Source organism: Ranitomeya imitator, chromosome 1 (assembly GCF_032444005.1).
Source record: "Ranitomeya imitator isolate aRanImi1 chromosome 1, aRanImi1.pri, whole genome shotgun sequence".
NCBI lineage: Eukaryota > Metazoa > Chordata > Amphibia > Anura > Dendrobatidae > Ranitomeya > Ranitomeya imitator.
Window position 1 is genome coordinate 1,241,220,698 of NC_091282.1, and position 12,270 is coordinate 1,241,232,967.

Below are 12,270 nucleotides of genomic sequence, written 5' to 3' on the forward strand. Positions count from 1 at the left end.
ACACGTACCAACATATGAGAAAAATCGGTAGCGTTTGTGTTGTTCCCAGGGCTGCTGCTGAAAACAGAACCACCAGGACATGTTAAGAAGGCTTTACTCTGTGATGTAGCATCTGCACAATTGGTATTACAACCAAGATCACCCCTAGTTCTCCGATCAGTTGCAGTTTTCCTGCAGCACTTCCACAGGACAAATAAAGTACTGCACAGATACTATACTATTAATTGCCTGTGAAATGGAGAATAGGAACAATAACAATTTAATATTTTGTAAATGTTCTAAATATCCTCAAGATTGGACTTCTGGTTACTAACTTAAAATTCTCCAATAAGTTATTTTTTTAAATAACTTATCTTTAAGTTTCTAAGAAGAAATGCACTCGGGTGTTTACCATGTCTTAGAATTTCGAGAAGTCCCCAGGCGATTTTGTCTTATCCTAATTTGTAGGATTTTCCTGGTATTTTCATCCTGTACACTGTATAATGATTACGCTCAGTCTCTCATTGCTCGCATGTACCGCATTGCTAAAAACGCCCAAGGTCAAACCCTTGTAGCACTAATTCTAAAGTTAAATTGATAACAGTGTAACTGGCGGCATTCCCTGGAGTTCTAAAAAGTGGAGTGCGCTTTTAAACCATCACTGTATCCCCATATTTAGCATGCTAATCCTACATGCTTGATCTAGTATATCTTCAGTTATTACAAACAGCGAAACACTGCTATGTAATTTATCCAACAAGCCTCAGACGTTTCAGTCTAAGAAGGATTTTCTATTGACCAGTAAAGATTTGAAAGCTAAGTAGACCATTCATCATTTAAAGATTCTGTCAACTTTAGAAATGGGGAAAAAAAAGCCATTGCTGTAGTTTTCATCTAATAGACAAAGAAAGAGTTGGAGGACGGTGCTTAAAGGCTCGGGTAAAAAAAATAAAAGAATCACATGATTTATTAAAGTCAGCACTCTGCAAATAGCCAGAAAAAGAGCTTATATATAATAGGATGGGCAAAGAACCAATAGTCTTTAGTTTTACGTTCTGTAGAGAGAAAGGTTTGCCAGGTCCAATTTTGCGTTGGTAGAACCACAGAGAGTTCGAGTTTTTTAAACCTTTACACAAGACAAAAGATTTAGCCTTTTTTATAGGCGTTTAATCCTGTGTTAGGGCTAGCGGAACGCACCAAATTATAAGAGAGATGGTATAAGGTGCGTTCGCAGCTCGGGGTCCACCGTGCAGAGATGGAACCTGCTGCTGAGTAATGACGGACTGTATGGTGGTACAATGTGGATACACACACTGGTTAACTTCAGCCTGTGTGAAGGAAGCAGACCCTGTTGCGTCACAGGGCCGCGGTACCGCACCAAGAGCGCAAGCAAGGAGTCTCAGGACTCTATTCCAAGACACAGGGTTAGAGTACGCTCAGACCACTTGTGCTTGACACCGCAACTGGGGTGTCAAAGTAACAGAAAATATAACTTAAATGCAGAAGAGTGCATGCTGTGCCGCTTTGGCGGACGCCACTAACCACACAGACTTGGGATAAGAGAGCGCTTTCTAAGCGCACGGCGCAGCACTGGCGGTTGCAGCAATAGACGCTGTATCGTGTGTCTATGTTGACAGCTTAGACGGGCACTAGACAGCAAGCATCCACCTTTTGCAACCAGTCATACACAAGGGAGGGGATTTTAAAGAATGACTTGCACTCATCAACACACACACGATTCCAAATGTATACTAGCACATTGGCTGTGTGGCCATGCAAACCTTTTATAGCTGCAGAAAGAAGAGGACCTTCCCAGAAGGACCAATGGGAGTCAGTCACAGAAGAAGAACACCTTCAGTGTTATGGCTGGCAATCAGGCAACACAGCGTGCAGTAATCAGCGCACATACAGAGATCTGGCAATAACCAAAAACAATAGGACGAGCTCTGAGACATGGAATCTCTGTAGACTGCAGTACCTGATCTATCCTCACACAACTATAAGCAGCAGTGGATTGCGCCTATCACTACCTATGCAACTCGGCACTGCCTGAGGAGCTGACTAGCCTGAAGATAGAAATACAAGCCTGACTTACCTCAGAGAAATACCCCAAAGGAATAGGCTGCCCCCCACATATAATGACTGTTAGCAAGATGAAAAGACAAACGTAGGAATGAAATAGATTCAGCAAAGTGAGGCCCGATATTCTAGACAGAGCGAGGATAGCAAAGAGAACTATGCAGTCTACAAAAAACCCTAAAACGAAAACCACGCAAAGGGGCAAAAAGACCCACCGTGCCGAACTAACAGCACGGCGGTGCACCCCTTTGCTTCTCAGAGCTTCCAGCAAAAGTTAATAGCAAGCTGGACAGAAAAAACTGAAAACAAACTAGAAGCACTTATCTAGCAGAGCAGCAGGCCCAAGGAAAGATGCAGTAGCTCAGATCCAACACTGGAACATTGACAAGGAGCAAGGAAGACAGACTCAGGTGGAGCTAAATAGCAAGGCAGCCAACGAGCTCACCAAAACACCTGAGGGAGGAAGCCCAGAGACTGCAATACCACTTGTGACCACAGAAGTGAATTCAGCCACAGAATTCACAACAGTACCCCCCCTTGAGGAGGGGTCACCAAACCCTCACCAGAACCCCCAGGCCGACCAGGATGAGCCACATGAAAGGCACGAACAAGATCTGGGGCATGGACATCAGAGGCAAAAACCCAGGAATTATCTTCCTGAGCATAACCCTTCCATTTGACCAGATACTGAAGTTTCCGTCTAGAGACACGAGAATCCAAAATCTTCTCCACAATATACTCCAATTCCCCCTCCACCAAAACAGGGGCAGGAGGCTTCACAGATGGAACCATAGGTGCCACGTATCTCCTCAACAACGACCTATGGAATACATTATGTATGGAAAAGGAGTCTGGGAGGATCAGACGAAAAGACACCGGATTGAGAATCTCAGAAATCCTATACGGACCAATAAAACGAGGTTTAAATTTAGGAGAGGAAACCTTCATAGGAATATGACGAGAAGATAACCAAACCAGATCCCCAACACGAAGACGGGGTCCCACACGGCGTCTGCGATTAGCGAAAAGCTGAGCCTTCTCCTGGGACAAGGTCAAATTGTCCACTACCTGAGTCCAGATCTGCTGCAACCTGTCCACCACAGAATCCACACCAGGACAGTCCGAAGACTCAACCTGTCCTGAAGAGAAACGAGGATGGAACCCAGAATTGCAGAAAAATGGAGAGACCAAGGTAGCCGAGCTGGCCCGATTATTAAGGGCGAACTCAGCCAACGGCAAAAATGACACCCAATCATCCTGGTCAGCGGAAACAAAACATCTCAGATATGTTTCCAAGGTCTGATTGGTTCGTTCGGTCTGGCCATTAGTCTGAGGATGGAAGGCCGAGGAGAAAGATAGGTCAATGCCCATCCTACCACAAAAGGCTCGCCAGAACCTCGAGACAAACTGGGAACCTCTGTCAGAAACAATATTCTCAGGAATGCCATGTAAACGAACCACATGCTGGAAGAACAAAGGCACCAAATCAGAGGAGGAAGGCAATTTAACCAAGGGCACCAGATGGACCATTTTAGAAAAGCGATCACAGACCACCCAAATGACCGACATTTTTTGAGAAACGGGAAGGTCAAAAATGAAATCCATCGAAATATGTGTCCAAGGCCTCTTCGGGACCGGCAAGGGCAAAAGCAACCCACTGGCACGTGAACAGCAGTGCTTAGCCCTAGCACAAATTCCACAGGACTGCACAAAAGCACGCACATCCCGCGACAGAGATGGCCACCAGAAGGATCTAGCAACCAACTCCCTGGTACCAAAGATTCCTGGATGACCGGCCAGCACCGAACAATGAAGTTCAGAGATAACTTTACTAGTCCACCTATCAGGGACGAACAGTTTCTCGGCCGGACAACGATCAGGTTTATTAGCCTGAAATTTCTGCAACACTCTCTGCAAATCAGGGGAGATGGCAGACACAATGACTCCTTCCTTGAGGATACTCGCCGGCTCAGATAACCCCGGAGAGTCGGGCACAAAACTCCTAGACAGAGCATCCGCCTTCACATTTTTAGAGCCCGGAAGGTATGAAATCACAAAATCAAAACGAGCAAAAAATAACGACCAACGGGCCTGTCTAGGATTCAAGCGCTTGGCAGACTCAAGATAAGTAAGGTTCTTATGATCAGTCAAAACCACCACGCGATGCTTAGCACCCTCAAGCCAATGACGCCACTCCTCGAATGCCCACTTCATGGCCAGCAACTCTCGGTTGCCCACATCATAATTACGCTCAGCAGCAGAAAATTTCCTGGAAAAGAAAGCACATGGTTTGAACACTGAGCAACCAGAACCTCTCTGTGACAAAACCGCCCCTGCACCAATCTCAGAAGCATCAACCTCGACCTGGAACGGAAGAGAAACATCAGGTTGACACAACACAGGGGCACAGCAAAAACGACGCTTCAACTCCTGAAAAGCTTCCACGGCAGCAGAAGACCAATTAACCAAATCAGCACCCTTCTTGGTCAAATCGGTCAATGGTCTGGCAATGCTAGAAAAATTACAGATGAAGCGACGATAAAAATTAGCAAAGCCCAGGAATTTCTGCAGACTTTTTAGAGATGTCGGCTGAGTCCAATCCTGGATGGCCTGAACCTTAACCGGATCCATCTCGATAGTAGAAGGGGAAAAGATGAACCCCAAAAATGAAACTTTCTGCACACCGAAGAGACACTTTGATCCCTTCACGAACAAGGAATTAGCACGCAGTACCTGGAAAACCATTCTGACTTGCTTCACATGAGACTCTCAATCATCTGAGAAGATCAAAATGTCATCCAAGTAAACAATCAAGAATTTATCCAGATACTCACGGAAAATGTCATGCATAAAAGACTGAAAAACAGATGGAGCATTGGCAAGTCCGAACGGCATCACCAGATACTCAAAATGACCCTCGGGCGTATTAAATGCCGTTTTCCATTCATCTCCCTGCCTGATTCTCACCAGATTATACGCACCACGAAGATCAATCTTAGTAAACCAACTAGCCCCCTTAATCCGAGCAAACAAGTCAGAAATCAATGGCAAGGGATACTGAAACTTAACAGTGATCTTATTAAGAAGGCGGTAATCAATACACGGTCTTAGCGAACCATCCTTCTTGGCTACAAAAAAGAACCCTGCTCCCAATGGTGATGACGATGGGCGAATATGTCCCTTCTCCAGGGACTCCTTCACATAACTGCGCATAGCGGTGTGTTCAGGTACGGACAAATTAAATAAACGACCCTTAGGGAATTTACTACCAGCAATCAAATCGATAGCAAAATCACAATTCCTATGCGGAGGTAGGGCATCAGACTTGGACTCTTCAAATACATCCTGAAAGTCCGACAAGAACTCTGGGATGTCAGAAGGAATGGATGACGAAATAGACAAAAATGGAACATCACCATGTACACCCTGACAACCCCAGCTGGTTACCGACATAGAGTTCCAATCCAATACTGGATTATGGGTTTGTAGCCATGGCAACCCCAACACGACCACATCATGTAGATTATGCAGTACCAGAAAGCGAATAACTTCCTGATGTGCAGGAGCAATGCACATGGTCAGCTGGGCCCAGTACTGAGGCTTATTCTTGGCCAAAGGTGTAGCATCAATTCCTCTCAACGGAATAGGACACCGCAAAGGCTCCAAGAAAAATCCACAACGTTTAGCATAATCCAAATCCATCAGATTCAGGGCAGCGCCTGAATCCACAAACGCCATGACAGAATACGATGACAAAGAGCACATTAAGGTAATGGACAAAAGGAATTTGGACTGTACAGTACCAATAACGGCAGAGCTATCGAACCGCCTAGTGCGTTTAGGACAATTAGAAATAGCATGAGTAGAATCACCACAATAGAAACACAGTCTGTTCAGACGTCTGTGTTCTTGCCGTTCTACTTTAGTCATAGTCCTGTCGCACTGCATAGGCTCAGGTTTACTCTCAGACAATACCGCCAGATGGTGCACAGATTTACGCTCGCGCAAGCGACGACCGATCTGAATGGCCAAGGACATAGACTCATTCAAACCAGCAGGCATAGGAAATCCCACCATTACATCCTTAAGAGCTTCAGAGAGACCCTTTCTGAACAAAGCCGCTAGTGCAGATTCATTCCACAGAGTGAGTACTGACCACTTCCTAAATTTCTGACAATATACTTCTACATCATCCTGACCCTGGCATAAAGCCAGCAGATTTTTCTCAGCCTGATCCACTGAATTAGGCTCATCGTAAAGCAATCCCAGCGCCTGGAAAAATGCATCAACATTACTCAATGCAGAATCTCCTGGTGCAAGAGAAAACGCCCAGTCCTGTGGGTCGCCGCGCAAAAAAGAAATAATAATCAAAACCTGTTGAATAGGATTACCAGAAGAATGAGGTTTCAAGGCCAAAAATAGCTTACAATTATTTCTGAAGCTCAGGAACTTAGTTCTGTCACCAAAAAACAAATCAGGAATCGGAATTCTTGGTTCTAGCATCGATTTCTGATCAATAGTATCTTGAATCTTTTGTACATTTACAACGAGATTATCCATTGAGGAGCACAGAGCCTGAATATCCATGTCCACAGCTGTGTCCTGAAGCACTCTAATGTCTAGGGGAAAAAAAAGACTGAAGACAGAGCTAAGAAAAAAAAATGCTGTCAGGATTTCTTTTTTCCCTCTATTGGGAATCATTGGTGTGGCTCCTTGTACTGTTATGGCTGGCAATCAGGCAACACAGCGTGCAGTAATCAGCGCACATACAGAGATCTGGCAATAACCAAAAACAATAGGACGAGCTCTGAGACGTGGAATCTCTGTAGACTGCAGTACCTGATCTATCCTCACACAACTATAAGCAGCAGTGGATTGCGCCTATCACTACCTATGCAACTCGGCACTGCCTGAGGAGCTGACTAGCCTGAAGATAGAAATACAAGCCTGACTTACCTCAGAGAAATACCCCAAAGGAATAGGCAGCCTCCCACATATAATGACTGTTAGCAAGATGAAAAGACAAACGTAGGAATGAAATAGATTCAGCAAAGTGAGGCCCGATATTCTAGACAGAGCGAGGATAGCAAAGAGAACTATGCAGTCTACAAAAAACCCTAAAATGAAAACCACGCAAAGGGGCAAAAAGACCCACCGTGCCGAACTAACAGCACGGCGGTGCACCCCTTTGCTTCTCAGAGCTTCCAGCAAAAGTTAATAGCAAGCTGGACAGAAAAAACAGAAAACAAACTAGAAGCACTTATCTAGCAGAGCAGCAGGCCCAAGGAAAGATGCAGTAGCTCAGATCCAACACTGGAACATTGACAAAGAGCAAGGAAGACAGACTCAGGTGGAGCTAAATAGCAAGGCAGCCAACGAGCTCACCAAAACACCTGAGGGAGGAAGCCCAGAGACTGCAATACCACTTGTGACCACAGAAGTGAATTCAGCCACAGAATTCACAACACTTCAGGACCTTCCAAAAGGACCAATGGGAGTCAGCCACAGAAGAAGAACACCTTCAGGACCTTCCTAAAGGACCAATGGGATTTGCTGCAGTATCTAAGCATGTGACTCTTGATCTCCAATGAGAAATCTTGCCCTGCGCATGCTCAGAAAGGGAAGAGCAGGACTTAGTCCCAAACACGTCTGCTCGCCGCTGCCCAGTACTAGCTAAAATGGCAGAAGCTGGAAAGGCAGCAGTAACCAATCGTCTAGTATCAGCCTGAGCTAGACGCTGGGACCAATGTCTCCGCTGAGCAGACTCCACTGCGGCTGGAAAAGAATGGGAGACTGCTGCGGAGATGGTTCAAAATTCCCCCTATGCAGAGGCGGGATCTCAACACCTAACATCCTGTCCCCTATTTTTTCTAAGCTAACCTTTTAGAGATGTGACGAAAATAGATGCATACATTAATATTTAAGAACATTTTGACACCAGAAAGAAGGGTTCAAAAGGGTCGATGATAGAAAATGTCTGAGATGGCTTAGTGAACCCTGCATTGAGCAGGGGGTTGGACACGATGACTCTGGAGGTCCTTTCCAATCTTAACATTCTATGATTCTGTAATTTCCCCTCATTGACTTCAAATAGTTTACAGTGGTTTTGGATTTCTAAGTCGTCATCAGAGCAACATTCAGAAATTGGGACTTTTAGGTCAAGAACTTGGGGTGTATTTTGAAGGTCAGGGTGAATACAGGACTATGAGCAGCTTAAGGGTGTTGTCTATTGACCACTCATTTAGGCCAGAGAATGGTTGGCTTCAGAAACTCCTAGGAATCAGCTGATATCACTAAGAACGTTGTTTAATTTGCTTAACAAGAATATATCCCTTAGAAATGTTTTACTAATTAAAATTGGATGCCAAAGAATATTCTATTCTTCTAATCTTTTTTTATTCGTATTGGATATTTTGTATTTTGTTTATTATACATAATTATGTGGGCAGACGTCTTGCCTGAACTGCTCCTCTGCTCTGTAGGAAGCATTTATACATATGCCTTAGTACAAACACATGGGCCACTGGAAACTTTAGATATTCATTTATTTATATTTATTTATATTTATATAAATATTACCAATTTTAATTAAAGGAACACAACCAAACTATTCTTTAATTATTTAATTATCCCCAATCAATTCCAAAGCTATTCATTTTTGTATGATACTTCATTACGTTATTTTGCTTCTTTCTTTCCCAACCACTGTGCTGCATTGCTGTTTCAATGCCCATTTGCTCCTCTTTTAGAAGCTGCTTTCAACTGCTGCTCAGCAAAACTCCTTACACTGTTTTCAAGAAAAAAATAGTATGGGAAATGCTCTGTCTCAGTGTCCCGTAAACAGATTGTTTTCATTGTTTGAATAAATTATGAAGATCTTTTCTGAGCAGCAGTTGAAAGGAGCTTTAAAGAAGCATGAACTGGGCATGTAAGCTACCAAAGCAGCATAGTGGTTGGGAGAAAAGGAGGCAAAATAAGGTAATGAAGTACATCACAATACATCATAATAACTTTACAATGCCTGCAGGATAAAATACTACTACTACTACTACTACTACTACTACTACTACTACTACTACTAATAATAATAATAATAATAATAATAATAATAATAAATTAGTTACTCTTAAAGAACTTGTTTTGGACATTAACATTATTGATCTATCCTTAGACTGGATAATGGCTGCGGATGGGTACTGCACATCTGTCTCCTATACAAACAGATACAAATAGGGTAGATGTGCAGTACCTGGCCACAGCCTCTATTCTGTTGACAGAGCTGTACACCTAAACAGTTCCAGCTGACCTCCAACACTGGCAGAAGATGATGGCAAGGATGATGAGTATTGCACCCCCCACTAATCAGACATTGATGACCTATTCTAAGAATAGGCCATCAATGGTAAAGTCCTGGACAATCCCTTTGAATATATTATTTCCCCACTTTTAGGATATATGTATATATCCTTATATATATATATATATATATATATATATATATATATATATATATATATATATATATATATATATATATATATATTACAGACCAAAAGATTTTTCTGTATTTTCATGACTATGAAAATGGTAAATTCACACTGAAGGCATCAAAACTATGAATTAACACATGTGGAATTATATACTTAAGGAAAAAGTGTGAAACAACTGAAAATATGTCTTAGATTCTAGGTTCATCAAAGTAGCCACCTTTTGCTTTGATGACTGCTTTGCACACTCTTGGCATTCTCTTGATGAGCTTCAAGAGGTCGTCACCGGGAATGGTTTTCACTTCACAAGTGTGCCCTGTCAGGGTTTAATAAGTGGGATTTCGTACCTTGTAAATGGGGTCGGGACCATCAGTTGTGTTGTGCAGAAGTCTGGTGGATACACAGCTGATAGTCCTACTGAATAGACAGTTAGAATATGCATTATGGCAAGAAAAATGCAGCTGAGTAAAGAAAAAGCAGTGGCCATCATTACTTTAAGAAGTGAAGGTCAGTCAGTCCAAAAAATTGGGAAAACTTTGAAAGTGTCCCCAAGTGCAGTTGCAAAAACCATCAAGCGCTGCAAAGAAACTGGCTCACATGAGGACCGCCCCAGGAAAGGAAGACCAAGAGTCACCTCTGCTTCTTAGGATAAGTGTATCCGAGTCACCAGCCTCAGAAATCGCAGGTTAACAGCAGCTCAGATTAGAGACCAGGTCAATGCCACACAGAGTTCTAGCAGCAGACACATCTCTACAACAACTGTTAAGAGGAGACTTTGTGCAGCAGGCCTTCATGGTATAATAGCTGCTAGGAAACCACTGCTAAGGACAGGCAACAAGCAGAAGAGACTTGTTTGGGCTAAAGAACACAAGGAATGGAAAATAGACCAGTGGAAATCTGTGCTTTGGTCTGATGAGTCCAAATTTGAGATCTTTGGTTCCAACCACCGTGTGTTAGGAGTTGAGTTTCCTCTGCTGCACAGGGGGAATCTCGATCCGTGTCTGCTGCGGTCTCCCATTCTGCATCGGCCGCATTGGGGTCTGCTCAGCGGAGGCGTCGCTCCCAGCATCTTGCTGGGACTGATTCTGTGCAGAGGGTTACTGCTGCCTTTTCTGGCTCTCCTGTTGTACCCTGCACTGATCTGCAGCGAGCGGGCTTCTCTGGGACTAAGTCCTTATTTTCACACTCTGAGCATGCCCAGGGCAAGATCTCCCGTTGGAGATCGAGGGTCACATGCTTAGGTACTGCAGCACATTCCATTGGTCCTCCAGGAAGGTCCTGAAAGGGCAAAACTTCGGTAGCAGCTTCCTGTGCTGCAACTATATAAACTGCGCATGACCGCACGGCCATGCGCTAGTATTGTCTTGTAATATGTGTGTGTGTTGTGAGTGAAAGTCGCTCTTTAAATAACCCTCCCTATTGGATGACTGTTCGCGGAAGGTGTATGTTTGCTATCTAGCGCCCGACTTATCCAACAGCACGTAACACACATTACAGCTACCAGTTGCTGTGTCCGCCAGTACGGCGCCGTGCGCTTGCTCTGCGCTTTCCTGACCCAAGCCTGGGTGGTTAGTGGCGTCCGTCAGTGCGGCACCGCACGCACTCTTGTGCCTTTATATTATTATTTATGTTCCTCTGACACCCCAGTTGCGGTGTCGAGCGCATGGGGTCTTCTGAACTCAAATCCTCAGTCTCGGGTTTGAGATTAGTGACTCCTTGCTTGCGCTCTATGTGCGGTACAGCGGTCCTGTGACGCAACAGGGTCGCTTCCTTCACACAGGGTGAAGCTAACCCATGTGTGTATTCTTATAGTACCGCCATATAGTCCGTCTTTACTAGCAGCAGGGTTTTTACCTGCACGGTGGACCTCGGACTGCGAACGCACCTAGTTCCATTTCATCTTGTACTTGGTGCGTTCCGCCAGTCCTTAACACCGTGTCTTTGTGCGACGCAGAAAAGGTGAACGGATGGACTCTACATGCCTGGTTCCCACCGTGAAGCATGGGGGAGGAGGTGTGATGGTGTGGGGGTGCTTTTCTGGTGACACTGTTGGGGATTTATTCAAAATTGAAGGCATACTGAACCAGCATGGCTACCACAGCATCTTGCAGCGTCATGCTATTCCATACGGTTTGCGCTTAGTTGGACCATCATTTATTTTTCAACAGGACAATGACCCCAAACACACTTCCAGGCTGTGTAAGGGCTATTTGACCAAGAAGGAGAGTGATGGGGTGTTACGCCAAATGACCTGGCCTCCACAGTCACCAGACTTGAACCCAATCGAGATGATTTGGGGTGAGCTGGACCGCAGAATGAAATCTCTGGGAACTCCTTCAAGATTGTTGGAAGACCATTCCCGATGACTACCTCATGAAGCTTATCAAGAGAATGCCAAGAGTGTGCAAAGCAGTCATCAAAGCAAAAGGTGGCTACTTTGAAGAACCTAAAATATAAGACATAATTTCAGTTGTTTCACTTTTTTGTTAAGTATATAATTCCACATGTGTTGATTCATAGCAAGTTAAAAAACTGAAAAGTGGGGCGTGCAATATTATTCATCCCCTTTACTTTCAGTGCAGCAAACTCACTCCAGAAGTTCATTGTGGATCTCTGAATGATCCAATGTTGTCCTAAATGCCTAATGATGATAAATATAATCCACCTGTGTGTAATCAAGTCTCCATATAAATGCACCTGCTCTGTGATAGTCTCAAGGTTCTGT

The 12,270-nt window shown here is 44.1% G+C and overlaps 1 protein-coding gene across 2 annotated transcripts in view; it reads left to right on the forward strand.

The window, feature by feature from the left end:
- Window positions 1-12,270, forward strand: part of CTNNA2 (catenin alpha 2) — a 1,798,423-nt gene that overhangs the window by 29,172 nt on the left and 1,756,981 nt on the right. The window lies entirely within an intron of this gene.